Below are 25,927 nucleotides of genomic sequence, written 5' to 3' on the forward strand. Positions count from 1 at the left end.
TTTAATGCAACATTAACTAAAAAATCTGCCATGATGTTCTTAGACCTTTCAATCCAATCAATGGAAAATGCATCAAAGTGTTCAATGACATCCCAAACAACATGCTTGTACCTTTTTAACTTGTCATTTTTGGATGCATATCTTGACCTTATCTGAGACACTACAAGTTCAGAGTCTCCATAAACCCTTAACAACTTGATCTGATGTCTTTTATCAATTTCTAAGCCTAATAACAGAGCTTCATACTTAGCTATGTTGTTTGTACATTAAAATGTTTATAGAAAAGAATACTTGAAGGTAATACCTGATGGAGAAACAAATAGCACTCTCGCTCCAGACCCTTCCTTAGAGAAATCTCCATCAAAGTACATCTGCCATAGGCCTTCTTGTTGGGATTCTAGCTCATCAACAATAGGATCAGTATTCTTCAACTCAGGTTGAATGGGTTCAATCCTGAAGTTATCAAGATCCACATCAATCATGCAATTAAGCATGTTTGGGTCTATTTTTTCAATAACCACTGGGGCACATGGTTCTCTATACAATTTTATAGAATTCCCATTCACTAGGATAGTTGCATATTATAAATCTAGCTGAAAATGTCCTCCAACAACATCAACCCACTATCTAGACAGAAGCATTGCATAATGGGGCTTGGTGTCTATAACTATTACATCCATTTTATAAGTAGCTTCAGGGAATGCTGCTATTTTTACTTCATCTTTCATAGTACCCACAATAGGCACTTCTCTATTATCCATAGCATAACACCTTCCATATGAAGTGTGTACTGACAAACCTAGTTCTTTCATAACCCCATAAGGCATTATATTAGTAGCTGCACCAGAATCTATCATGCAATTTTTTATCAATCTGTTATTTACTAACAGTGTGACATAAAAGGGATCTATCTGAGATGGTTCCTAATTAATATTGGTGCCCACATAAACTTCTAGGACCCTTTGTTCTTGATCCTTCTCATCTTTTGCATTTCCCCCTTTTGAAGAAGCATCTACATCTGATATACTTGAAATCAAAGAAAAAATGGCCTCTGTGTTCTTTTATTTTCAGCAGCTCTATCAAAGGTACTGAAACTTTCATCTGTGTTAACACTTGAGTCATATCAAAAAATAGTGTTAACATTAGACTCAACATGAGCTTTAACCTTTTCTGCCTTCTGGTGATGTGTTTTCGTCACCAGTGGTCTCTGCCTTATTTCCAGTTGTATCAGCAATATCAAGTTTCTCTGAACTACTTGATTGATCACCTTTAGTCTGACTATCTTTGTCAAAAGTTTTGTTCTTAGTGGACCTCTTAGAAGAAGTTTCTTTAAAAAATAGAGAACCAGGCATACCTTGACTTCCATCATCTTTGTTGCTTCTTAGATTATAGTTATGCTTAGCTTTAGCTATTGTAGCCTTAGTGAGATTCTTGACTTCCTCCTCATTAGGTCTTCTAAGATGAATCTCTTGATCTTCTATTGTTACTACATTCAAAGTGGGATGCCAATCAATTGTCAATTGCCCTTGGCAATTTGCATTGATTCTCAAGACATCATATTGACTTGCTTCATCTTCTGAAGACTCACAGTCACTGTCCACAATATACTCAAACATATTAACTACAAGTTCATCCTCATTTCCCATGGATTCATTTAGAGCCTGAGCCACAACACACTGATAGGGGGAATGTGGCCTATCACATGCCATACACCAAGGGATATTTTCCACATTATGTACATTTCCTCCCTTTAAAGGATCAGGGGTGTTTTGATTTTGTGTGCCTTTTGAGCTATCTTGCACAGGTTTTCCATCTTTCCATGCAGTGTTATATAGCATATCATGCAACCTAGCAGGTCTGTCTTGCTAGTTTTAGTGAGGCCTCTCAAGTTTACTTACTTTAGCAGTAAGATCCTTGACATCAGTCATTAATTCCTCTATCTTATCCTCTTCTTTAGAGGATTTATTATGTTGTGGTTTTTGTTCCTGCCACAATCTTCCATCAGTCCTTCCCACTTTACTTAATGCTTTTCTATTACTCTCTATATTGATTGCAATTCTGAAATCATCCCTTAACCTATGTGGGTTCTTATCTTTGAGAATCTAAGCCATCTTAGGATCAAAGGCATTGTAATAAGTGGTTAGACATACATTCTTGTCTAACCTCATACATTGAAGGAGCCTATCCATTGCCTTTTGAAACCATGTATTAAAATCTATAACAACCCCATTATCAGACTTCTTGATATTGTTAAATTCATTCAGCATGAAGCTCACATTTGTCTTATCTCCATATTGCACTTTAAAGCAATTCTTGAATTCCTCCCAAGAGCTAATGCTGTCTATAGGTAACCCTCTGTACCAATCTCTAGCATCCTCAATCAAAGATTGCACAAACAGCTTCATGATGACATCCTCATGTGCAATTTCATAGTCATTAATCATGTCACCAAAATATTTCAGATGCTCTTCAACATCGATAGCATTGTTCCCAACAAACTTCTAGAGTTTATCCCTCATTTCAATAGGGACATGGTTTGGATATCCTGGAATTCCATCAAAACAAAACTGCCTATACAACTCAACATTTATCAGTCTCCTTTGAAACTAATTTGCAATAAATTTATTTCCAGCATTCACCCTTGGCCCTGAACCACCAACTCTAGGAGTTTGATGACTTTGATTATGGGATGGTCCGTGGCTAGTTTGGTTTGTTGGAATTGTACTTGAGGGAATATCAGAATTATTTGGGACAACATTTTTAGATTGGTTAACAGGTGGGATAGCATTTGTTTGCATCATTGGTTAAGCATTCACTAGAGAGGCAAAAGTATGTTGAGATGTAGGATTACTATGATCTATAGGTGGGAAAGTTATAGGAGGAGCTTTTAAGCAACGTATCTTTCTTCTGAACTCAACATTAAGTGCTTCTATTTCAGCCTTTTCTAACTCCCTTTGTAGGTCTTCATTTTCTTTCCTTATCCTTTCTACCTTGATCTCATGCAACATCATTCCCTGGGGTCCTTCTGCACTTCTTGACAATAGATCTGCAGATTTATCCTCCACTACTTTCTGCTTCCCTTTGTCAATAACAGGTCTAGTAGGTTGGGGATCACTGTAAACCTCCCTACTAGGCTGTGCTGCAACTTTAGATGTAGAAACAATTTTAGGATCAAGGATTTCTCTAATAATAGGACCTTGCTCTTTACTCCTAGGTTCTTCTTGAGCAAACAACTCAAGTTCTGCAATCTCTCATAATAACCTATCTCTTTCAATGAGTTTGGCTTTGGTTTCATTCTCCTTTTCCGTTTCCTTTTTTTTTTTCTTATGGAAATCAATTGATGTACCCTCCGATTTAGAACCTCAATCTCCTGGGACACTTCATCTTGGTCTGGCAAGGTTTCCTCTAAATCAGACACATTTAGCTGGTCCATATCAATCAGACTGATATTTCCTTCCATAGTTTTGGGAATGGAACTAACCCTATTACTTGTACTATGCCTATCTCTCCCAGAAGTGCTAGCATTAGACAATCCTTGGTGAAAGGTTTGGATATCATCATTAGTACCAAATAGGCCAGCATGAAAACCCATAATATCATGGTCAGAGTCATGAGAAGAGGCATTGGACCTTGCATATATGGGACGCTCAGAAGACTTACCCGTTTGATTATTCTTCTGTTTACATAACTGATTTGACTAATCAAGAATAACAGTTCTTCTCCACTCCTTCTTGATTGGTTCAGGTAACTCTTCATGCAGCTTCTCTTGAGGGTTTTTCTTCATATAGGACCTAGTTTTCCTTCTCCTATTCATCTTTCTAACCCTTTGAAGTGACTATGATTTTTTTTTTTAAAGAACACTAGTTTTTTCCTTAATTCAAAGTCCACCCAATATCTTGGGAGTAAAATATATAGTTTAACACAGCGAATCACTTACAAGACACTTGAGAATGGAACTGTTGATCTTTAGTAAAGAACAAAATAGTATTCTAAGATGATAAAAGATGGATCAAGGATTTCTTTAGAAAGATAAGCTCAATAATTTTTAGACTGAAACCAAGGGAACCTAATCTCAACACTTTTATGCAATAAAGACATAGATCTGCAGTATAAGACTTATCTTATTTGACTATCCCCAACAGAATCGCCACTTTTGTTGTTCTCCATTTTGAAAACTTTTGTTTCTTCTCTTTAAAAGTGAAAGCTACTGCCTTTGTGCTGTAATGGAAGAGAACAAAAAAAAGTTTGAAATAAAGACAAAAATATGAGGTTCTAAATGAGGAAACCTCCTACACTTTAAGCCTTTAAAAGCTTGGGTAGGTGAACCCTTTTAAGACTATTTTCTTACGAAAATAGCAAAAGGTTTACAGAAAACTAGTGTAAATTCTTGTAAACTTTCCTTTCTGACTGGTACAACTAAAACATAAATGGAAAGTTGATTTGATCTTTTGAAAAGGATCACAAAATGCACCCAAAAACCAATAGGTAAACTAGTGCCTTATTTGGGCAATAGAGTCATCCACAACAGACTACAACCTGACAAAAGAAACTTGTACACAAATCACAAGTTCCTGATCTATCAACTCTAAATATGCCTGACATATACAAAGTCCTAATGTGAACCAAAATTCATCATCAAATCCACACCAAAATTACTGATATCAATGACTTTGTTCAAAGTATATTTATATTTTCCTCCTTGAGAAAAAAACTAAAAACAACTTCATTAGATGCCTAGCAAATCATTCAAATAAACAATCCTTGATTATTTAAATAGAATGAACATCAGTATAATGACATAGAGACAATACAAGTTTGAGTTTAAATTCTCTAGACTGTATATTTCATTCCTCTATCAAAAAAGTTACAAGTACATCATATCTGACTTAGAAATTGCTAAGAAAATGGCCTGTATTGATTTTGCCAGAGTTTAGCTACAAAATTTGTGACCTCTTTTCTAGGTAGCCTTGGTATCCTTTTAAAGAAATCAGGATGCAACAAGCTTTGAATTACCTAGAAGAAAACTCTTACCCTAACTGTCATTTACTCCAAAATTTACATTGTTGTACCATTGAAGTTGAGGGAGAAGCATAAATTTCTTTCTGGGATGCATGCTTCATTAATTCACTGGTCATTAAGTTGGAAAGTGGCCAAAAGGGCAGGCTCCTATTACCCAAAATTAGTTACAACAATCGACAACTTCATAATGCTAGTGTATTGTCTCATGCCAGAGCATTGATGGGTTCTTCCTAAGAAACCACACAGCCGCACACCATTATATTCTCTGCAAATCTCCTTGAATACCTCTCACCAACTTTTCACTTCAAAACAATGTCGGATGGAACTTGCACACCTCTGCCATTAATTATTTTGAATATTTAAATTTTGGTGCCAACGGACCAGGAAGACCTTATTTCTGAGCACCTTTCCTTTAGTCACTATGTCACGGTGTTTAAAGTTCAGACATATTTCCATTGCGGTATATCAACAACCATCCAATCATGGAAAACTAGCACACCCTTTAACTTTACTGAGTGTACTAGCACACCCTTTAACTTTACTGAGTAACTCACTCAATAAAGGCCCCACCACTTGGTCGCTGATCTGCGAAGACTAAGGGTCAGGAAACTTGGCATAGCGGCACATTGACAATCTTTAGATCACCTATCAACCGCTTGATCTTTAAAACCTTTAAAAACTTAACCACTACCATTAGTTGTCTGCCGTAACTGCTCACCTTAACTACTGGCTTTATCTACTGTCTGGGCCCACCGCTAGTGGTTTGTCACCATGTCACAAGGAATAACCATCACGCACCTTTGTTCTACGGTATAGCGACAACCGTCAATCTGCATCGGACTTGTTTGATCATTAACCATTCTAACCCTCAAAGTGAGCCCCTCATCTATTTCACTTGTCTACAAACCCTTGCCATGTGTCACCTCAGGATTGGCTCATGAGTACACCTGGATGCCACCTGACCCGACACTGGACCGCCACATCATCTACCACCGGACCCACCACATGCCTTTGGTTCTGTTGGTTTGTTTGATATTATACTTTCATCCAAACTTCCTCCCTCATTGAGCTGTTCACATGTCTCATCGATAGTGTAGTTTCATCGATACTTTTTATTTTATCGGCATGACCAGTTCTGATTTCTTTGATGTACTTTATATCGATGGAACCAATGCTTTTGGTGAATCATTTTAGAGATCCATTATGGCCAAGGTCTATTTGATAAGTCACTCTTTGGTTTGTCTGTGCATCTAGCTGACCACCATCTGGGTGCCACCTATCGCGAGGGTATTCATTCCGGGCACCTCACAACTGCGATACAATGACAACTGCTGATAGTCCCAAAATTTTACTCCACTATTGATTTTCCTTGGATCTGTTGTTGGATCTCATTGATTTGCTCAATCTTTAACTCACCCCTTTTCTGCACATGCTTTGTCACCTAGTCGCGGTGAGTATTTGGCGGGCATCTTTCTATTGCGGTATAGCGACCACCATCAGATCATGTGCGATCACCATTGATCTGCTTGACTTGCTCGCTGGTTAATTTGCTCTTCTGCTGTAAAATTTGGGCATTTTGAGATGCGCGGGTGCACGAGGGTCCACCAACGCTGAGCTAGCCTTGTCAAAAGCCTTTAAGCTTTGACACTTGATATGCATGGGGATTTTTATTTAAATATTAAAACTCTCCTCCCCACCACCAATGTGGGATAAATGGTTCTTCATGCCTAGCTACTGAAACTGCTTGGAAAGTTCTAAAACCTTTACCCCTGCCAAGATACAGCTGCTTGAAAGCTTTAATTGTATCCTCCAATGCCAAATTTTGGGGATAATAGACTTTCTACCCACCATTGCATTTGGTTGAAAATTTGAAATTCCTTTACTCTTCATAGGCACGCGAGGAGAAGATGTTGGCTTCATTTTACCCTTCTTTGAAATGGGCTTCTCAAATTGACTCAAAATTTTATGAGTCCCAACAGAAGTCTCAACCCAAAGTTTGGACATTCCCTTTGTGAACTTAATATTTCCATAGCTAGTGTTCATTTGATTGTCAACCTAGAGACATAATACTTGAAATGGGTCTGCACTATATATGCACTAGGTTCATGCAATAGCTACCCTGCATTAATACAATGACTAATATTTATGCAAAAAAGGTAAGAAAGAATTGAAACTATTGAAAGGCTATAGGAAAACTTCTGCATTAACATAAATTCATTCAAGCAATACTGGCTAAGTTCAATGCTAGCAAACAAGAATTACTCTATTTTGGTTTGGCTGTAGGAACAGTCAATGGATCTGTTTCCAATGGCCGTAGGAACAATCAATGCAAGAATGTCTACTGCAGCTAAAGAAGAAAACTAATTTTAACAAAGGCATAGGAACACTCACCAAGTGGGCCCTCTTGGATGAGTAATTCCAGGCTTCCCAAAAATAACTCTAAGTTCTCAGAATAACATATCTTTATTCATTGTTCTTTTGAAGTCATTACATGATTCAGAATCAAAAGAAACTGAAAAACACTTGTAACTTTATTTCTAAAATCCTCTGCTCTGCTTCTTCTCTTTTCTATATAACCTACAAAAAGAGATAAAGACCTTTATTTAAAGGAAAACAACTACTTCCTTCAACACAGATCATGCCAATAAGAAAAGGCGGATAACTAATCAAGAAAGGAAACAGCTGGAGTTAAGTCACTAATAATGTGGATCTAAACCGAACCACAGTCATAACATATCATGGCGGTATTTACAACACTAATGTCCACTTGAGTAAGACATCAGTAAGCATTGCATGATTACTTTTCCTCTGTTGTTCCTTACGCTCATCAACATTTCTGTTGATTCGATCTTTCAGTCTCCTCCTTGAATATCTCTTTCTGCAATTGGCGTGACAGGAGAGTCTTCTCATCAGCATCAATTTTTTCTAGCAATTCAAAAGAAAGAACATACACATCTATTTTAATTAATCAAAACATCTACTAATTTCACACATGATATTGCCTAAGACAATCCGCATGGCAACAGGAATGAATAACATGGCTGTAGGAACAAACTGGCAAACGCAAAACATGTTTTAATAGGTTTAGGCTAACATCTAAAATACATATAGTCATCTTTTGATACATCAATACTATCATGTAAATCAAAATATGTGAAAAACTTAAGATTTGTGGGGATAAAAATATGCTAATGTCTCAACTCATTAAATATTAGTCTAGAGGTAGGCATCAATAATGGAACACAACATGGATCGGGAGTAAGTATTCTATTCATCACACCACAAGGTCATACAATTCCAAAAGTGTACAAATTAAGTTTTTCATGCACCAACAATATAGCAGAATATGAATCTTTGGTTCCAGGTATCAAAATGGCTATAAAATGGAACATTACACAACTTCAAGTCTTTGGAGACTCTCAGCTCATCATCAATCAAATCAATAACAATTATCAAACAAAGGATGAAAAGTTAGTGCCTTATAAGAAGATGGTTGATGATGTCAATAAATACTTTGTAGAAATAACTTTTCAGTAGATTCCATGAAATGACAAAAAATTAGCAGATGCCATGGCAACACTTTCTTCTCTCCTTCATACACAGAGAAAATCAAGAGCATTACAAATTCCTTGTGGAAGAGTTGTTTTACCCTGCACATAATTGTCCCGATTCCCAAACAATCTGTCACCTTGTTGGGCATGATTCCTCTTGCTATGGCCAAACTTACACAAACTTGAAAGATAATATCCTCCCTCCTGACTTATCAAAGAATCAAAAGAGAAACTTTATTCGCCAATCCTCTCATTATACTCTTGTCGCAGATACCCTTTTTAAACGAGATCTGGACAGTACTCTTTTAAGATGTCTCAAAAAAGAAGAATCTAAGAAGGCCTTAATTGAAGTCCATAATGGCATTTGTGGCACTCATTCAAGTGGTCTTACCCTTTCAAAAAAACTCATACGCTTGGGCTATTATTGACCAACTATGGAACAAGATTCTTTTCAGATAGCTAAACACATGCAAACAATGTCAGATCCATGGAAATTTGATTCATGCACCAGCACACGAACTTCATGCTTTGGCAACATCTTGGCCTTTCTGCCAATGGCATCTTGATCTAGTAGGAAAGATAAATCCTTCTTCATCCAATGGTCACAAATTAATCCTTGTAGCTACATAATATTTCACCAAATGGATTGAGGCAGTACCTCTCATCAATATCATAGGAAAACAAATTGTTGCATTTATCTTGAACTACATCATTTGTCGCTATGGAATACCCATGACCATTATCACTGATAATGGATGACCATTCAAGAACCAAGGTGTCCAAGAGCTATGTGAGAAATTCAAGATCCAATACAGATTTTCAACACCCTACTATCCACAAGGGAATGGGCAAGCAGAGGCATCAAACAAAACCATTCTAAAAATCCTCAAAAAGACCATGAATGATGCTGGAAGGGATTGGCATATTCAATTGAACCCTACTCTATGGGCCTACCGTACCATATTCACACACCAACAAGTGCCACACCTTTCTCTCTTATCTATGGATTAGAAGCAATAGTACCAATAGAAGTAGATATACCTTCTCTATGAGTATCATTAAAAGGTCTTATCCTAGATGAAGAGCAACGAGTATCTAGATTGTAGGAGTTAGAATTAATCCATGAATGAAGACAAAATGCCTTTGATAATTTAAAGGTATATCAGCAAAGAATGTGTCGCAGTTATAATCATAAGGTCAAATTGAGAATATTTCAAGTTGGGGAAGTAGTACTCAAAGAAAATCCATGCAACTAGGTAGATCGAGAAAAGAAAGGGAAGTTTGAACCAAATTGGTTAGGTCCGTTTGTGGTCACAACAATATTTGGGTCAGGAGCATATCAGCTATCAACACATGATGGGGATCAGCTCGAGGAACCCATCAATAGAATGCATCTAAAGAAGTTTTATGTGTGAAAAAGTAGGAAAGTCCAAAAACAGTGAAAAAGCAGAAAAATCCAAAAATAGTGAAAAAGCAGAAAAATCCAAAAATAGTGAATAATCATAAAATAAAAAAATAGTGAAAAAATAGGAAAAATAAAAAAAAAAATCAAATATGAGAAAAAGTGCAATAAAAACAGATGGTGAAAACCTAGCAAATAGGCACTATCTTCCCACTAGCTCTTCCATCTATTAGTTCATGCATCCTTCCGCTTGTATTCATTTTTTATTAGCACTATGCATATCCATAATAAAGCCTTTGTACATATGCAGGAACCCCGGGTGATTTCTCACCATGGTTTGGATCATTGGGTATATCATAATAACTTTGTTTCTAGGTTGGGGGAAAAATCCTGAACCTAGCTGGGGGCAAAATTATCGATCATTTTGAGCTTAATCAATTAGGTAGAACAATAGTCAGGCAACTCTTATCAAGTGAAAACTAAGACACATCCAACATTGAACACAAGATCAAATTGTCAACCATCAAACTATTGCATGTCAGTCTAAGCATATCACACACTTTTCAATGGATGGTATCTTTTGGATAATGATTTTCACATGCTTGTTCAACTTTTCTATCTTAATTTTTGCTATCATGACTTCTGAGTGACTCCAGGACGTCTATTACTAGAGGAACAAGGAAGGAACATGATATTTTTCTTGTCTGCAGTCTATAAATTAATTAATATATGCAAATTTGTCTCAGGACATGATCATCAAAGTATCATCGAAGACATTTCCGATTTGCGTATTGAAATGGTTAATACTACCTGTTTTACACAAGCAACACTCAAGTCATCTAGGTTCAATTATACCTCGATGCTTGTACTAACTTGCAATATCAAAATCCAGGAAAGTAGTGCTCCAGTCATCATGGTTTAATTATACCATCGATGTTTGCACTCACTTTCCATATTTTAAAAGAAAAATCTCAATGATGACAAAATGCAATAACCCAGTGACTGGTTCGGTTGTAGCTTTACATTTCATTTGCATTGGAATTTGTGTTGGCATTTCCATTTAGCTTGCATTTCATTCTTGCATGGGATCCCACAAGCTCATCTTATCCAAGGTTAAATCTATCACAAGAATCATCAAGGCATCATCATGTTGTTCTCAAATTTTGATCCCCTTCTTATCCCCTTTGATGAGAAAGAATAACTCTATATGTGAATGGAGAAATCAAGGAACAAGAACCTTAAAGCAACATATGACAAGGTTTTAATAACCTTCTACACTTTGAACTTATCCAAAGTTCAGGCGGGTATACCTTATGTGAATACTTTCACACTTTTAAACAAAATCCACAATAACCATTGTCCAAAAACCAGTGGATCTTATCACCTTAAATAAAAAATGAAAAATTATAGGAAAACTTAGGCTCATTTTTAGTGTTGATCCTCAAGAGATTTAGAAAAGAAAACATTAACAGATACCAGTGCCTTATCCAGGTGACAGAGTCATCTATTTTAAACAAGAACTCCAGAATTAAACATATCCATGCATCTCAATCACTTTGGCCTCTACCAACTCCATACATGCCTGACATGTATAAGAATCCTCCCTTGTTATACTAAACAATGTTTATCAAATTCAAAGTTCCTAACAAATAACCTACTGATAAAGATATTTCTCGCATATTTAATTCCCCTCCTGAAGAAGAAAGCTAAGAAACATATCTATAAAGATTGCATTACAATCCCTGTTCAATTGAAATAACCCTAAATTACCCAAATGAAACCAGTAAAATATTTGAAAGCATACCAGAAGACAACACAAATTTTAGGCTCAAAGTTAATGGTTTATATTCAATCTGGAAAATCTTACAAAACTTAGATAGTTTTCTATGAAACACTCGAAAAGCGCAGATAAATTTCTACAGAGTTTCTTTAAAAATTCTCATGATCCTTTTTTCCTCTATCCTGGTATCCATTTATAACATTATGGATGCATACAAGCTTCGGACATCCCTAAGGAAAATTAGTTACAACCAAAGCTTCTTTCAAGAAGTAGTTACAAGTCTTTTTCTGTCTCAACGGCCTTTTCGGTTGGTAACTCTTCTGCAACATCTTCTAACTGTCCTGGAGCATCTTCCTTCTATCCCACATAACTATCCATCCATTCCTGAAAAACATCATCACTTGGCCAAGCAAAGCTAACAACCTTCTATTTCATCTCTTCTAACCTTTTCCAAGTGACTCTTAAATGCCCAATTTCTGTTTCTATGAAACCGTAATGAGATTTCACCTTTTCAATTTCTTCAATTGTTTGGACAAATAAGGATGTGTCATTAGTTTAAATAATTTGATTGATCCTTAGGGACAAATTGTGGTCCACCTCTTCTAACTAGGCCTTCTCTTCTTTTAACTGAATTGGACCGATAAAACCTCTTGGAAACAAATCAAATTTATGATCCGAATATTCTTTTCTATAAAGTTGGGCTTTTCTTTTCACACCCGCCCTTTCCTCTGAAAGAATATTCATCTCTTTTATGAACTCACTGGTGGACCTTAGAATGTCATTCTCCTCTGCATCTGGATGAGATGAACACATGACCTCCAACTCCTTACCTCTAGGCATCCACTTATTAAGGATTGGTTCCAAAGTGGCTTCATCTTCTCTGAATTTGATCATAACCTCCAGAATCCTTTTCATATTTAAGTATACAATGGAGGTTTTGACTGAGTCAGCAAACTTCAAGATTGTGGCTTTCACCTTCTCCTCATATTTGTTTGCAAACAAGGCTTGAGCTTGTTTCAACCTTTCCAACTCATGTTGGACATTTTCATGTGATTGGGAACCAGAAGGCATAGGAGAAGGGGGGTATTCTACAATGGGACTAGTAGAAGGGGGTCTTGTTGGAGAGGAGGCTATCATGAGTGTAGAAGATTCACCTGGATGGTGCTGGCCTACCAATTGACTCTAGAGTCTAGTAATGATGTTGTCCCTGTTGGCTATTCCTTCTTTAGCCTCATTGTAAGCCTTTAAGATAGTCTCCAACTTCAATTAGAGATTAGCTCTTTCTTGTGCCTCTTTCTCTACTACTGCCACATTAAACTTTGCATTTTCCAAAACTGTGCTTGCAGCTTCCACTACCCCTGTATCTTGGACTCTCTTAACAATGATGCCTCCTAAGAGGCTAGAATCTGATGCATTTTTCCTCCTTTTGTTCTCATCCTTTTTTAATGACCACATGACAAGAGCAACATTATCCTTGCTGAAGGTCACTCCTTCCATTGGCTTTGTTTCCTTCCTTACTGCATCAAGAACTAAAGCATCAACTATATCCCATTCAAGGAGAATTAACACACCAACCTTTGCTACCATTTCTCTTCCTTTCTCAGGGGTGATTGTCTTAAACTCTTCCATCATTTCTTGATTTATTTCTTCTTCCACCTGAGTTGCATCTCTGAGAGGTTGTTCACTCTTCCTCTGCTCACATCTAACCTTGAATTGTTCCATGTTTTGCTTCCATACAAATTGCATGAAAGCCCCTATTGTGACAAAATTGTTGTCAGCCAAGAATTCTTCACTGGCTTGTTTAACAGTAAGGTCCAATTCTTGGCCCTTTAGCTCACCATTAGTCAAATCCATTTCAACACTAGGTGGCTCTTCAGGCATCCCCTCTTGGGTCTCCTCATAGGTATAGGAAATCTCACCGAGACTCCCTAACTATAATAATTGTTCAGCTACTGCTTTCTCATCTCCAATATGGATAGGGGACTGAGATGGAGAATATTGAGGTTCATCAGTTTCAACCTCCTTTCCCACTCTTTGCCTTTTAGGGGAATCCTGAATGTCAATGGAATCTTCAATTTTCCTTTTCCCTTTTGAAGTGGAAGGCTCACCTGTCACTGGCATCATCATAGTGTACTTTGACTTCTTATGCATTACATAGTCACCAGGTGGGATAGCCTTAGCAAAGGAAGGCTTAGCCAAGACCAACTTCACCCTATCAGGATCATTCTACATTATAGCCTCCCTTTTTTCTTCTAAGGTCTGCATGAGGTTTTCAAAATAGAGAATCAAGAATTTGATTTTCTCCTCAAAAGGGTTGAAGCTAGAAAGAGGGCCATAGCTACTGTCAAATTGATGGATAAAATCAAGTGCCTTCTTATATGCAACCCACTTCTCCTTCCTTAGTTCCTACTCATCTAAGCTGAATTCATTCCTAATTAAATCTTTGGGGAACTAAAATTGGTGAGGCCTGCCTCTACACACTGCTTTCTTTCTGAACATGCCATTGAAAAAGTCCTCAGGGTCTGCACATCTTGAAACTGTAGTTGATAGCCTATATGGCTTAAAGAATTATTCAAAATATTTCCATCCACCTTTAGTGATTAGAAAATGGTGGGCCATGGTGATAGTTGGGAAAATGGTCCCTTTACCCCTATTGGCCAGCTTGGCCTCTTGTACTCCTCCAATCCGTCTCAACACTTCTGAATCCCTATCTTCAAGGGGACCTGATAGGGTAGTAGATAGGGGGTTCCTCTGAAGCTATATACTCTAAAAATAGTAGAAATAGGGTACAACTACATGTCTCCCCAGTTGTGAACAATCTTGATATCTTCTGCAAACTCTTTAGGCCTAAGGAATTCCAAAAGAGCCTTAGGAATTCTAGGGTTTTCTCTGCATAAAAGAATTTGAATCTTAGATGCAAAGCATGTATCAAACTTCAGAAAACTAGAGTCTTCTCTATCCTAGGATAAGAGAGTGCTCCAAAGTTGAACAAGCATCTCTTCCTTATCCTTTACCTTGATCAATTCCATTTCCTTTGCAAAGTAATCAACACCTTTGAACAAGAACATGTGCATTAACATGGAATACCATCCAAACGGCCTATCCACCTTACCATTTTTGATTCCTACTAGACCTTTATGAATTGCATCAGTAAGGTATGGGGCATAATCAAATGTTATTGCCAGGGTGGGGTTTAGAATTTGTGCAATCATTAACATGTAATGGGTTGGCATGCTCTTTTCAGCATCCTCTCCAAAGATCTGACATAGTGCGCAATACATACCCTTAGCTCTCAGAGTAAATAAATTGAGGGAGAATGATTCCATTGTGCTGGGGCCTACAACTGTTAACCCCCCTATCTTAACAAAGAACTCTTTCAATGGGCCACTCCTAAGATGATCCCTCTGTGCATTGTAAATCTGGGCTAATGACTCAAAGTCAATAGGAGCTAACAAATTAGAGGCCTCATTGAGTTTGAACATGTTCTTGAATTCATCATCTTGTATTTCAATCAGGACTGATCCCTTTACATTCTTGATGCATCTTGCTACAAGATCATAATTCTATGCAATTAGGGTCAACAGATCTACATCCATGAATACACTAGGGACCACAAGTTTCCCTACATCCTGTTCCCATATGCTATTTAAAGGAGTTGGGGAATGTCTCTGCCCAAAACTGACTTTGAACAGTCCTAAACTTGATATCTCTATCTCAAGATCCCTTAACTAATTGCCTTTATCATACAGGCCATCCCCAATTTTCAGACGAGGGTTCTTTGGTACTAACTCTTTAGCCTTAGCCCTGAAATTGGTGGACATGGTTAACTATTCTAAAAAATAATCACAGATGTTCCTATCCTGATAATTCACTTTTCCTATCAACTCTCTTCTTGGTGCCATTCTGAATAAGCAATTATGCCACTTGAAACTAGCACAGACCTCTAATGAAATAATTCACACAACAATGATTGGAAACAGACCAGAATTATCAAGAAAAACACAAAAAACCTGATTATTCGCTTGAAAACAATCGCTCTGCACCAATTGCTCTGCAATAGACTTCGATGAAACAATACTAACAATCAAGTTGATGCAGACTCTAAAGGACAAGTTGGCACTGAATTTTTAGAAATTAACTCCACATGCTTAGGCTATCTTTTTAGAATTGAATTCAAAACTGGCTCCAAGGTGTCATAACTTCTCTAAGTCTTTCCTCTATTTTGGCCTTTCGCTGTTTCGCAGTCCATAAAACCTTTGCAACTTTCTTTGGCAAAACAACGCTGGCCGTTGGATTTCAAGAACTTACACCGCCTTTACCTTCATTTGATCTCTCTTTGTTAATGTCGGGCCCCTCCTTGTTTTTGCTATTTCGTGGGCTTTAACACTCATGTACTTTTCCTTCACGAAGCTACGCCAACCATTAGATCAAACTCTAATCACCCAGTTTTGAACTCTAACTAGGACCGTCAATCTTACTAACTAACCGTGCCTCATCTTGATGGCTAACAATTTTTGCCATTTTGCAGAGACTAAGTTGCAGGCATCTTCGGGCCATGAATCAACGAGAACCATTAGATCAAGCACAAGGTGAATACCTTTTAACAAACATTAAACCTTTAAAGTGGGCCCTTTATTTTCGAAGATCACTTACTTTACCTAGTCATCGGTTAACAAATGCCACATGGCAATCATCCATTAGCTTAGGAAGCTCCTTTGGGTTCCATTCTTAATTTGCCACATGTTTTGCTTCACTATTCTCCACATAACTTCTGGTTACACCTAGGCGGGCCCTCAACTACCCTTCAGAGCCATGTGGCATTTAACACATCACTATTAAACTCTATGAAATGCACCAACTGTCATGCCACGTCATGCTTTCATGTGATTTCCACCTCATTTCGCTACTTTGCAAAAACTAATCTTTGTTTAGCTTGCGGCTATGAAACCACGAGGATCATTGGATCAAAACAAACTTGATCAGCTTTTAACTTCATGCCTTGCTTGTCCTTTGGGCTCACCGGCCCTTTTCACCATTTCGCGATGACTATCTTACTAGCATCTTATCTTCATGAATCCACGTGGGTTGTCAGATCTCAGGAACTTGCTCATTGTTTATTCTTTCTATGACAACCTCACCTGGACCCACTGTAGATTGCCAACTGAGCGCCTCGTCATTGCTCTATCATCACCAACTGGACCTACCACCTTTACTGCCACCTTTAGCAGGACCCACCACCTTTTCACTACTTTGCGAAAGGTAGAACGTGTGCATCTCCCGACTACAAATCAATGTGAGTCGTTGATCCTTTTCCAACCCAATCACCTTTTAACCAAGGAAGACCGCTTGTCTCTGGGACCCGCCACATGTTTTCACTGTTTCACAGAACATATACCATGTGCATCTCAGGCTAGCAAATCAACGCGAGCCATTGGATCACAATCAAGATGCAATTCTTTTATCTGATGATGAATCCATCTAGTTGCCAAGTTTATTCTTTGATTTACTTAACCTCGAGACCACGTGCGACTTTTTGATTTGCCACCTAATCCACCTGGACCGCTAACTGGACTGCCATGTCATTTTGCTACTTCGCGAAGGCTAAATCTCAAGAACCTTTTGGTCATGAATCAACGTGGGCCATTGATCATTCTCTAAACCAACCACTCTTTACTCTTTGGAAAACCTGCCTGCTTCTGGGACCCGCCACCTTTCGCTATTTCACGGAGGGTAAAACTCGATCATCTTCATCCCATGAAATAACACAGGCCATTGGATCAACAAAGAATTGCATGACACTTACAGGGCCTGATAAACATTAGAAAAAAGGGCAAAGTAATAGGCGTATAAAATTTAAAATATTTAAGGGACTGCCTAGGTAAGAAACAATGGGGGGGACACTTCTCATGACAAACGGACCCATCACTTAAGTCATAAAAAGTAACGCAGAATTAGAACCAAATTTTTACTCAGACACCTTGAAGGTTAAAACTTAAAACCCTTAAACCTTCACATTGGCTTACAACAAAACAAAGGTAACAAGGCCAATACTAGACTCAAAATTTCAACAAAATTAGCCAATTATGGACCAAGAACATCCATTTTTAAAACAGTGATAACACATCATAAGTGTATACGCAATCAGAATGATGACTCATCTCTCTCCATATATTATCGACCTAGTGCAAATTTTATGTTACCCCCTCAACAAAACCAACATCAGCATATCTGAATCTTCTTGCAACCTGATATCAACAAACTGCCAGTTCTTTATCCAATCAATCTTCTCAATTCTACCAATCAATCACATCTAATCTATTCTATCATGTCTTATATAGGATGTATCTTTCCTGGAACCAAATGTTCTGATCAAGTCTTATACAGGATATATCGTTCCTGAAACTAGACACTTTGATCATCTTTGTCTTATACAAGAGGTGTCATTCTTGAAACTAGACTAAATCTCGATCTTATCAATCTAATCAATCTTATCAATTCAATCTAGTTTTATCAGTCATCACATCAAGAACCACATTACTATGATCATAGAACTCACACTTTCATCAAATACAGTTGCAAAAATTGAATCATTTCTAATCGGGATATCAATTTTGCAAATATCCACTCACTCTGAAGGTCAATTATCTCAATTGATCTCTCGAGGGGGCATCATCATACCGCAATTTATCAATCAAAGTATGGGGCATCCTATCGAACCAATATCATCATCAAAATGAGATTATTGTTTGAATCAATGCGTCATCACATCTCGCTTCAAAGAGGGGCAAAATGTATACACCTAAAAATGGTCTGAAGATAATTAATTAAATAAGAAATTATTTAATTAATCCCCCTTCCTAATTTAATTTTTTTTTTCAATAAAAGTGGATTATTCCACTAAACTTTTTTATTAATATTTTTTTTTGTATTTTTTACATAAGATTCAAAGAGCATACCAAAGGAAAGAACCCTGGGAAGAAAACCTCCAGTCACAGCTCATAAAATAAACCTATAGTATCTAGCAGATCAGTTTATACACCCTGTTGGAACCCTAAAATTCGCAATTTTTAGAATTCCAAATTCCAAGACAAGGAGCAAGAAAAATTCTAAATATATATATACATATTTATATTGAATAGGTACAAGTAATATATTTTATATTTGTTGCACAATATGAACCATAACATAAACACAATAATGGGCATAAAAAATGGAGTGTGAAGCACCAAAGGGGGTATTTACATCATTTAAAGACCATTTATCCATTATATACCCATAAAATAGCCTTAAAATACCTCTAATATGCCTAAACAACTTGTAAAGTGACAATTAAATACATAAACTAAGGCAATTTCGGGATTTGGAATTATTTTTATTTAAAAGGGGGGTGTCTTTTCACCCAAAGGGGTATGAAAACCATTCAAACACATATATATATATGTGTGATGTAAAATGTAAAGAGAGAAGAAAAAAAGAGAATAGAGAGAGAAGAGGTGGAGGCAATTTTGTACTTTAAAACTTTTTATCAAAAATTACCAGTTGCATTTTCTTTCTCATATGTGTTGAGAGTTAACATAATATTAGAAGGTAGTTGCTTATGATATTATCTAAAAGTGGATAAGGTTATTCGTGTTCTTCCAGTAAAATTCTGTGTTTCATATTGTAGGTTTGGATAAAAAATATTTACTCGTGAATTGTAATTGTTCCCTGTATTTCTTCCTTGGATGGTCTCTTAAAAGTTAGGGTTAAATCCATTCAAGCAGTTTACAATATAGACATTGAAGTAGAGCTCATAAGAAACAGTAACTGACAGACTCATCGAGAGGTGGTGGGTTTAAAAACTATCTCATAAGTTTACACAATAAGTCCTGAAGAAATATAAGACTATGTAGCCCAAATAAGAGGAAAGATACTGATCATTTGTAAACAAACCCTTTAACCATACCAGTTACCCTTTACTTTTAAGCATTAGGATTAGTAGAGTAGGTATAGTAGGTAATTTAGCCAAAGTGTAACATATATACTTTTGTAAGATACATAGATCAATAAACACATCTGAAGTCAGTTTGTTTAAGAAACTTATGCCATTCTGAGACTAGGAGACATCAGATTAAGACACTAAATCTGCTATAAAAAGCATTAGTTGAAGGAACAACTAGTGAGTAGGTATACCTGCCTAGGTCCTGCAGAACCTAAAGTGAGAGAATTAGTAACCAAATAGGTTCACTCTATAAGTTGGCCAAGTCAATTGGAGGGTTTGATCATAGGAGTTGGCATTTCCTTAGAACCTATCCAATCTGTTGATTTGAGACCCAACACACCCCATGCAAAACCACATACAAAATGTGGTAACAACACATTTAATATCAGTTTTATATAGAGCCCATATAATTTTTAAATGTAGACTCCACAATTTCTTTCAATGGAAGACAAAATTTTCCAAAGCCCTGTGCCAAATCCCATGAGCCATAAAACTTCCTGCCAAAAAAGAAAGTATCAAAAAACCTTTGGAAAAACACTATTGTATCAAATACCATGAGCTCGAACACTCCTCTAGACAACGAACATGAATACTTGAAATGAAAGGGGAAAGCAGGAATAATTATCATCATAAAATTTTGCATCAACATTACTCAAGAAAATCACATAACTATTGTTGCAAACCTTCCCATACCCTAGAAGGAATTTCCTCAAAACACACCTCTCGTTGATTAGCATTGCTATCAATGGCTAAATTTGCCAAATAATCTGCAATCTTATTAACTTCTCTGTAACAATGGGATAACAAGAAAGATTCAAACAATTCTAATTTTTGTAAAATTAGATCAAGTATATACTGCAAATTCCAACAATTTGATTTCTTTTTCATAACACATTGAATAATCACCATAGAATCACCTTCAATTATTAACTCCTTAATTCCCAAAGAGATTGCCATATCCAATCCAAAAGACAAAGCATAAAATTCCACATAATTGTTAGTTTTAAAACCAATAGCATGACACTTAGCTCAAATAAAATTTGCATTGTGACCATAAATTACCATGCCTACCCCAGCCGACCCAGGGTTACCATGAGAGGCCCCATCAAAATTCAATTTAAAGTGCCCCTGTGGAGGAGGTCTCCATCTAGCAGAGAATCTCTTACTTATTGCATCATTCTTTTTTAAAATTCAACCATGAGAGGGTAAAACCGACAACATCTTCCAAGCTCTAGTAACTCTACTATCCCAGTGTGAAAAAGAAGTAAGATTGTCCAAATTCTTATGAATAAACGACAAAGCAACCTTAGATATTGAAGACTCAATTTTTAATAGAACCTCAGACACAGGAGAACTTGTTTTTTTAAATATCCTATTGTTTCACTCTAGCCAAATATTCCAAATAACAATAGATGGAGATATGATCCAAAGGCATCCATAAAAAGATGAGGCAAACATAAAGGGCCAAGATCTAAAATGGGAAATGAGATCCTTACCAATAACAAAGGATATATTTAACTTCTCAAACAACCACTACCAGTAGTCATAAGCATAATCACAATGTAGGAACAAGTGTGAAGAAGATTCCAATTTTTTGTTACAAAGGACACAAGGGAAAACAACAGTAAAACCAAGCCTATCAAGTCTCATACCTGTAAGGACTCTATCTTGAACTGCCAACCAAGCAAAATCTCCAACTTTCAGAAGACAAGCCGAATGCCAAAACAACTTATAAGGCCAGGATGATAAATCTTTAGCAATCATAAGAGAGTTGTAACCATCTTTAACAGTGTACTTACCAGAAATATTCTTTGTCCAAATAAGTTCATCCTCAAAATCAGAAAGAAATACAATTCTATCCCCCAAAATCTTCTCAAAATCTAATTTCATACTTTGATCAACATCTAAGAAATCAATCGACTTCCATCTAGCTAGCTTAAGGGGTCCACTAGTCACAATTTCAAAATAATCTGCTACAAAAATACCACAAAGGGAGGAAAGAATAGTGATCAGAGGAGACCAATCCCTAATATTCACCAAAGGTGTGTATCCATTCCATACTTCATCCCAAAATCTGACCTTTCTACCATTGTGAACAATCCATGAGAGATGAGGCAAAATATCTGATCTACATTTACAAAGGAAATTCCAAATGGCAGAACCTGAAGGCAAATTTGAGACTTTAAAAATGTACTCTCTCGGTCCATTATTTAAATATTTGGCAAACATAATCTGTGCCCATAAGGAGCTAGGCTTGTCATATAAATTCCAAACCCACTTAGCACCTAAGGCTAAATTCTGATTCTCTAGACTCCAAATTCCTGTTCCCCCAAGTTCTTTAGGCAAACATACCTTATCCCACGCAACTAAAGGGATTTTTTTCTTGCCATCTTTATTATTGTTCCAAAGAAAATCTCTAAGGGTATCCTGTAAACTAACAATAACTACTTTTGGAGACTTCAAAATAGACATGAGATATATGGGAACAACATTCAAAACAGACTTGATGAGAACAATTTTACCCGCCAAAGTTAACCATCTATGGTTCCATGAGAGAATTCTTTTAGAAATGACCAAAATAATCTTATCCCAAAAACCAACCTTATCCTATTTAACAAAGAAAGGAATCCCAAGGTAAGTACATGGAAGATTTCCAGTCTCAAATCCCCAAAAGGATTTCAACCTATGCTAAACCAGTTGTGATGTATTAAGGAAGAAAATCTTTGATTTATCACCATTCACTTTCTGATCAGAAAATGATGCATAATTTTGTATTATTCCTTTAATCACTTTTACCTCAACTAATGAAGCATGTCCAGATAACAAAGTATCATCTGCAAAGAGACAATGAGAAATACTTTGGGAAAATATTATGAATCCTTATACCTTTTCAAAGCCCCCCCACTTTAGCAACCCTAATAGCCCAACTAAAGGTTTCAACTAGGAGAATAAACAAAAAGGGAGAAAGGGGATCTCCCTATCTCAAACCCCTGGTGGAAGAGGAAAAACCACAAGGAGAACCATTAATTAAAACTGAGAATCTTGCAGAAGAAATACATGCACGAATCCATTTGACCCAGGCTTTGGAAAAACCTAACTTCTCAAGAACAACACATAAAGCCCCCCACTCTACTCTATCATAAGCCTTCATCATATCTAGTTTAAGTATCATGGCTGGTGTTCTTTGGGTGGAAATAGAATGAAGAACCTCATGTGCTACAATTGCACCCTCTGTCATCTCCCTTCTAGGAACAAAACCACCTTGCTCCAATGAAATGATCCTAGGTAGAATTTTTGCCAACCTAAGGGAAATTGGCTTTGTAAATATCTTATACAAAGTGTTACATAAAGCAATGGGGCTGAAGTTAGCAAAAGTCTTAGTATCCTCTTTTTTAGGAATAATTGAAATCATTGTAGTATTAAGTTCTTTTAAAACAGACCTATTTCTCCTAGCTTCCTTGAGAGCCAATAAAACATCATTTTCCACAAAATCCCAACATTTCTGAAAAAATAAAGGAGTAAAACCATCTGGTCCGGAGCTTTATTCAGATTCATGGCAAAGACAACACTCTTAACTTCTTCTAAGGAAAAGGGAGACATCAACATCTTATTGTCTTCCAAAGATACTAAAGGAGGAATATTAGATATAATATCATTGTTGAGATTTCCATTTTCCGAAGATAATAATGACTTAAAAAACCTAACTGCCTCTGAAGCAATATCCTCTGGCTCTATCAATAAATTCCCATTCTGACACTGAATACAAGATATCCTATTCTTACATCTTTTAATCTTAGTTGAAGAATGAAATTTTTTTGTGTTCTTATCACCATCTGAAAGCCATAACTCTCTAGATTTCTGTCTCCAATAGATTTTCTCTCTAGCTAACACCTCCTCAAGCTATAAGTTTAGTGACTTCAATTCATCAAAAACTTGTGGCACCGTACCATGTTGAAGCACATGAGTATTAAGACACTCAATCATATCTTGAATCCTTTGTTTCTCCTGAAAATGTTCTTAAAATGCGAGATATTCCATTCCCTAATATTCAATTTCAAATAACTCAACTTCTTAGAAATCTGAAACATACGGGACCCAAAACAGAAAGGAGCAGAATTCCACCATTTCATAAGTAGAGGCAAAAAGAAAGAATCCCTAAACCACATGGGCTCAAATTTAAATGGAGACTTAAAAGAAGCCCTATCCTCAATAACTGATAGGGAAATTGGAAAGTGATTAGAACTTGAGATCGGTAGAATAGAGGAAAAGAATTCAAAATCTAAATCAATCCAATTCTTAGATATCAAAAACTGATCTAATCTCTCAGCAATCTAAGAAAAATCCCTTCTCATGTTTGTCCATGTGAAAACCCCATTTTGAGACTTACAATAAAAAAGGGTCATATCAGAAATGAAATCCCCAAAGTCATCCATAATCTTCTCATCTAAATCAGTGATAGCATTAAAATCACCCCCAAAGATAATAAAGGAACCATGTCTTAAGGGAGAAGAAATCCTCTTTAATTCACCCCATAACTTACTATTCCCTTGAATTCCCGATGGAGCATAAATATTAAAAAGCCAGAATTTAACCTTCAAAATCTTGCTTATAACTAAAGTCAACATCCAATTTGTCGTAGATGCCACTAACTATACCTCAATATTATAATTATTCCAAAGCAGTGCCAAACCTCCTAAAGTACCACAAGAAGGAGAAGAAAGAAAATTCCACCTTCTCCAAGATGAAAAAACTGAATCAACAGACTTCTTTAACAACTTTGTTTCTTGCAACATAAAAATATCACACTTAAATAAGTCCATCTAGGACTTAATTAAGCGTCTCTTGTTAGGGGCATTTAAGCCCCTAACATTCCAAGAAATAATTCTCATTGTCCTCGAGGGGAGGCCGAAGTTCCCCTCTTCCCATTAGTCAGAGAATTTTTGCTTTCCCCAAAGCAACCTTGCAAATTACGTTTCACAGCCCCTGACCTTGTCACAGGAGGACTAGTCATAGATCTTTTACTCATCTTTCTTTTTACACTTACAGGAGTTAGGCATGTTTTCTTAGGCCTACCAAGAGAGACCGAATGCCTCCCTTGCCCACTAGCAAGAGAAAGGGACAAAGTCTTTTGAATTCCAGCATCAATTTCCATTTGAGTCTTAAGATTATTTGGAGGCCTACCTCTCCCAGGAGAAACCACCGACGGTGAAAAAACTAGAGTTGTTTGGACAATCGGTAAACTCTTGCATGACTTTGGAGAAGCCAGGGTAATAACCCAATTCTATTGTAGCCAAAACCGCAAAAGGATTAGTAGATTCCGAAATTGGAAGGGTCAAGTTTATACCCCCCAAATCATTCTCAATTGAACAAACAACTCTATCAGTAATACCCTCATCCATCTGATGTGCATGATTGTTAAAAATATCATTTACTTGCTGAACCAGATTCTCATCTAGCATAATAGCTGGGACAACCTCTGACAGATTACTATTCCCTAAGGAAGATTCATTAGCCATATTAATTTCAACATTCAGAGGGGAATTATTAGACACCAAATTCTTAATTTCCTGAACTAAAGAAGCATCATTAGGAAGACCTATGGTAGGTACCTGTTTAATAGTTTCCATATCAATCACTACATTTTTATCTAAATTCACATTCTTTGAAGAATCAAAAACCTCTTTATGAGTGCATGAAGGCAAATTGTCATCCTTACCTTTTATGTGATTATTTGGCATCTTAGGGCAATCTATTGTCAATGAATGATCTACTTCATTTATCAGGGGATTACCATCCATCACTATACCCCCGTTATTAGAAAATGTCTTCAGAAAAGATGAAAGTGAGACCGAACCTGAAGTGTGATCATTTGGTTTCCCAGAACTATGACACAATGGATTATTTTCAAAATTAATGTGACATGTTTCTACCAATTTATGCAAAGAGACATTTCCACATCCTTTAATCGAAGGTCTCGTTGACAAACTATCTTTATTAAGGGATTTAGGGACAGAGCCAACAACCTACTGGTTTTTCTTAAAATCCATAAGTAACAGAGCATCCAAAAGTAAAGAAGACTTAAGAAGCTCTGTATCTAATTTCTCAATTGACTGGTGCCAAATACCATCATGAGACTTGATATTACAAGTATGGGGGCAAACATTGTTAGGGTTAATAAGAACACAAATTTCTAC

This window comes from Cryptomeria japonica, chromosome 7 (genome assembly GCF_030272615.1).
Source record: "Cryptomeria japonica chromosome 7, Sugi_1.0, whole genome shotgun sequence".
Lineage (NCBI taxonomy): Eukaryota > Viridiplantae > Streptophyta > Pinopsida > Cupressales > Cupressaceae > Cryptomeria > Cryptomeria japonica.